Here is a 5,947-nt window from a genome sequence, read left to right as displayed (position 1 = left end):
TGGACCTAAGCCTGAAACTGAGTGCTTCTACTGCAAGCAGACTGGTCACTGGAAGCGGAACTGCCCCAAGTATTTGGCGGATAAGAAGGATGGCAAGGTGAACAAAGGTATATGTGATATACATGTTATTGATGTGTACCTTACTAGAGCTCGCAGTAGCACCTGGGTATTTGATACTGGTTCTGTTGCTAATATTTGCAACTCGAAACAGGGACTACAGAATAAGCGGGCACTGGCAAAGGACGAGGTGACGATGCGCGTGGGAAACGGTTCCAAAGTCGATGTGATCGCAGTCGGCACGCTACCTCTACATCTACCTTCGGGATTAATATTAGACCTAAGTAATTGTTATTTGGTGCCAGCGTTGAGCATGAACATTATATCTGGATCTTGTTTAATGCGAGACGGTTATTCATTTAAATAAGAGAATAATGGTTGTTCTATTTATATGAGTAATATCTTTTATGGTCATGCACCCTTGAAGAGTGGTCTATTTTTATTGAATCTCGATAGTAGTAATACACATATTCATAATGTTGAAGCCAAAAGATGCAGAGTTGATAATGAAAGTGCAACTTATTTGTGGCACTGTCGTTTAGGTCATATCGGTATAAAGCGCATGAAGAAACTCCATACCGATGGACTTTTGGAACCACTTGATTATGAATCACTTGGTACTTGCGAACCGTGCCTCTTGGGCAAGATGACTAAAACACCGTTCTCCGGTACTATGGAGAGAGCAACAGATTTGTTGGAAATCATACATACCGATGTATGTGGCCCGATGAATATTGAGGCTCGTGGCGGATATTGTTATTTTCTCACCTTCACAGATGATTTAAGCAGATATGGGTATATTTACTTAATGAAACATAAGTCTGAAACATTTGAAAAGTTCAAAGAATTTCAGAGTGAAGTTGAAAATCATCGTAACAAGAAAATAAAGTTTCTACGATCTGATCGTGGAGGAGAATATTTGAGTTACGAGTTTGGTGTACATTTGAAAAACTGTGGAATAGTTTCGCAACTCACGCCACCCGGAACACCACAGCGTAATGGTGTGTCCGAATGTCGTAATCGTACTTTACTAGATATGGTGCGATCTATGATGTCTCTTACTGATTTACCGCTATCATTTTGGGGATATGCTTTAGAGACGGCCGCATTCACGTTAAATAGGGCACCATCAAAATCCGTTGAGACGACGCCTTATGAACTGTGGTTTGGCAAGAAACCAAAGTTGTCGTTTCTTAAAGTTTGGGGCTGCGATGCTTATGTGAAAAAGCTTCAACCTGATAAGCTCGAGCCCAAATCGGAGAAATGTGTCTTCATAGGATACCCAAAGGAAACTGTTGGGTACACCTTCTATCACAGATCCGAAGGCAAAACATTCGTTGCTAAGAATGGATCATTTCTAGAGAAGGAGTTTCTCTCGAAAGAAGTGAGTGGGAGGAAAGTAGAACTTGACGAGGTAACTGTACCTGCTCCCTTACTGGAAAGTAGTTCATCACAGAAAACTGTTTCAGTGACACCTACACCAGTTAGTGAGGAAGCCAATGATAATGATCATGAAACTTCAGATCAAGATACTACTGAACCGCGTAGATCAACCAGAGTAAGATTCGCACCAGAGTGGTACGGTAATCCTGTTCTGGAGGTCATGCTACTAGATCATGATGAACCTACGAACTATGAAGAAGCGATGGTGAGCCCAGATTCCGTAAAGTGGCTTGAAGCCATGAAATCTGAGATGGGATCCATGTATGAGAACAAAGTATGGACTTTGGTTGACTTGCCCGATGATCGGCAAGCAATTGAGAATAAATGGATTTTTAAGAAGAAGACTGACGCTGATGGTAATGTTACTGTCTACAAAGCTCGACTTGTCGCAAAAGGTTTTCGGCAAGTTCAAGGAATTGACTACGATGAGACCTTCTCACCCGTAGCGATGCTTAAGTCCGTCCGAATCATGTTATCAATTGCCGCATTTTATGATTATGAAATTTGGCAAATGGATGTCAAAACTGCATTCCTGAATGGATTTCTGGAAGAGGAGTTGTATATGATGCAACCAGAAGGTTTTGTCGATCCACAGGGAGCTAACAAAGTGTGCAAGCTCCAGTGATCCATTTATGGACTGGTGCAAGCCTCTCGGAGTTGGAATAAACGTTTTGATGGTGTGATCAAAGCATTTGGTTTTATACAGACTTTCGGAGAAGCCTGTATTTACAAGAAAGTGAGTGGGAGCTCTGTAGCATTTCTGATATTATATGTGGATGACATATTACTGATTGGAAATGATATAGAATTTCTGGATAGCATAAAGGGATACTTGAATAAAAGTTTTTCAATGAAAGACCTCGGTGAAGCTGCTTACATATTAGGCATTAAGATCTATAGAGATAGATCAAGACGCTTAATTGGACTTTCACAAAGCACATACCTTGACAAAATTTTGAAAAAGTTCAAAATGGATCAAGCGAAGAAAGGGTTCTTGCCTGTGTTACAAGGTGTGAAATTGAGTAAGACTCAATGCCCGACCACTGCAGAAGATAGAGAGAATATGAAAGATGTTCCCTATGCATCAGCCATAGGCTCTATCATGTATGCAATGCTGTGTACCAGACCTGATGTGTGCCTTGCTATAAGTTTAGCAGGGAGGTACCAAAGTAATCCAGGAATGGATCACTGGACAGCGGTCAAGAACATCCTGAAATACCTGAAAAGGACTAAGGATATGTTTCTCGTATATGGAAGTGACAAAGAGCTCATCGTAAAAGGTTACGTTGATGCAAGCTTTGACACTGATCCGGACGATTCTAAATCGCAAACCGGATACGTGTTTACATTAAACGGTGGAGCTGTCAGTTGGTGCAGTTCTAAACAAAGCGTCGTAGCAGGATCTACATGTGAAGCGGAATACATAGCTGCTTCGGAAGCAGCAAATGAAGGAGTCTGGATGAAGGAGTTCATATCCGATCTAGGTGTCATACCTAGTGCATCGGGTCCAATGAAAATCTTTTGTGACAATACTGGTGAAATTGCCTTGGCAAAGGAATCCAGATTTCACAAAAGGACCAAACACATCAAGAGACGCTTCAACTCCATCCGGGATCTAGTCCAGGTGGGAGACATAGAGATTTGCAAGATACATACGGATCTGAATATTGCAGACCCGTTGACTAAGCCTCTTCCACGAGCAAAACATGATCAGCACCAAAGCTCCATGGGTGTTAGATTCATTACAGTATAATCTAGATTATTGACTCTAGTGCAAGTGGGAGACTGAAGGAAATATGCCCTAGAGGCAATAATAAAGTTATTATTTATTTCCTTATAATCATGATAAATGTTTATTATTCATGCTAGAATTGTATTTACCGGAAACATAATACATGTGTGAATACATAGACAAACAGAGTGTCACTAGTATGCCTCTACTTGACTAGCTCGTTAATCAAAGATGGTTATGTTTCCTAACCATGAACAATGAGTTGTTATTTGATTAACGAGGTCACATCATTAGTAGAATGATCTGATTGACATGACCCATTCCATTAGCTTAGCACCCGATCATTTAGTATGTTGCTATTGCTTTCTTCATGACTTATACATGTTCCTATGACTATGAGATTATGCAACTCCCGTTTACCGGAGGAACACTTTGGGTACTACCAAACGTCACAACGTAACTGGGTGATTATAAAGGAGTACTACAGGTGTCTCCAGTGGTCGATGTTGGGTTGGCGTATTTCGAGATTAGGATTTGTCACTCCGATTGTCGGAGAGGTATCTCTGGGCCCTCTCGGTAATACACATCACATAAGCCTTGCAAGCATTACAACTAATATGTTAGTTGTGAGATGATGTATTACGGAACGAGTAAAGAGACTTGCCGGTAACAAGATTGAACTAGGTATTGGATACCGACGATCGAATCTCGGGCAAGTAACATACCGATGACAAAGGGAACAACGTATGTTGTTATGCGGTATGACCGATAAAGATCTTCGTAGAATATGTAGGAGCCAATATGGGCATCCAGGTCCCGCTATTGGTTATTGACCGGAGACGTGTCTCGGTCATGTCTACATTGTTCTCGAACCCGTAGGGTCCGCACGCTTAAGGTTACGATGACAGTTATATTATGAGTTTATGCATTTTGATGTACCGAAGGTTGTTCGGAGTCCCGGATGTGATCACGGACATGAAGAGGAGTCTCGAAATGGTCGAGACATAAAGATTGATATATTGGAAGTCTATGTTTGGACATCGGAAGTGTTCCGGGTGAAATCGGGATTTTACCGGGTTACCGGGAGGTTACCGGAACCCCCCGGGAGCCATATGGGCCATCATGGGCCTTAGTGGAAAGGAGAAAGGGGCAGCCCAAGGGGGCTGCGCGCCTCCCCCCTTCCCCTAGTCCTAGTAGGACTAGGAGAGGTGGCCGGCCACCCCTCTCCCTCTTTCCCCCTTGGGAATCCTAGTTGGAATAGGATTGGGGGGGAGTCCTACTCCCGGTAGGAGTAGGACTCCTCCTGCGCCACCTCCTCCTGGCCGGCGCCTCCTCCCCCCTTGGCTCCTTTATATACAGAGGCAGGGGCACCTCTAAACACACAAGTTGACACAAGTTGATCCACGTGATCGATTCCTTAGCCGTGTGCGGTGCCCCCTGCCACCATATTCCTCGATAATACTGTAGCGGAGTTTAGGCGAAGCCCTGCTGCTGTAGTTCATCAAGATCGTCACCACGCCGTCGTGCTGACGAAACTCTTCCCCGACACTTTGCTGGATCGGAGTCCGGGGATCGTCATCGAGCTGAACGTGTGCTCGAACTCGGAGGTGCCGTAGTTTCGGTGCTTGATCGGTTGGATCGTGAAGACGTACGACTACTTCCTCTACGTCGTGTCATCGCTTCCGCAGTCGGTCTGTGTTGGGTATGTAGACAACACTCTCCTCTCGTTGCTATGCATCACATGATCCTGTGTGCGCGTAGGAAAATTTTTGAAATTACTACGAAACCCAACATGCCATAATACCCCGGAAATGTTGGGAGCCGCGCGGTCTTTGATAGACTAAACTGATAGTAACAGTTGTGCGCCTTCAGATGAATAGAGCTGGCATGTAGGTGATCAATAGGCTGCATATTAGTAGCGGCAAAACCCTATGTTTTCCAGCCAGTTCTGCTTTCCATTTATTTATGGTGGTTATGGTGTACCCCTATTATCTACACTACGATCTGCCTACTGGCTCTACGCTCTCGTTATCATGGTTTGGAAATAAACTTTCTATACAGTATATTATGAACCTATCGTCTGCCAACTATCCTTACATCTGGGGCCCCCAATAAGGAGCCTATTTTTTGAGTAGTTGTGCCAGATTATATTAATCTACTCACCATATTACAGCACACATGGGCTCTCTCATCAGAATCCAGTGATAGCACACAAGGGTTTATAGGGAGCCTCTATTATATTACAATATCCTCTGCATTACAAAGATAATCTCACTACTATTTGTGTTTTCATGCTTTACAGATATTGTACGTAATCACAATGAATATAAGAATGCGCACATCAAAAGAATATTGCAGAATAGTTCAATGGGTAACAAACTTGGCATCAAGGGATTGAGGTCCATTGTGGATGCAATGAAACCCACATGATCCCGACCTATAGATTCGTATTCAGAATATGATCCTAATGACTATTTTGAGCTCAAGGAGTCAAAGGCAGATGGCCTATCCTGTTCACCCAATAAGGTGCATGTTCTAATTTGGCAAGGTTTTATTGGTTGCACATATCTTGCATAGGGTGTCTTGCATTTCTTTTGCTTCGTTGCACCGCTGTAATGCCCCGAGACCGATGCCAGGTGTCCTCCAGTTATTCATTGTGTTGCCTTGTCATTGCTTGCATGTCATGCATTGCATATCATGTCATCATGTGCATTT

This window comes from Triticum dicoccoides, chromosome 2A (genome assembly GCF_002162155.2).
Source record: "Triticum dicoccoides isolate Atlit2015 ecotype Zavitan chromosome 2A, WEW_v2.0, whole genome shotgun sequence".
NCBI lineage: Eukaryota > Viridiplantae > Streptophyta > Magnoliopsida > Poales > Poaceae > Triticum > Triticum dicoccoides.
This window is presented reverse-complemented; position numbering follows the sequence as displayed.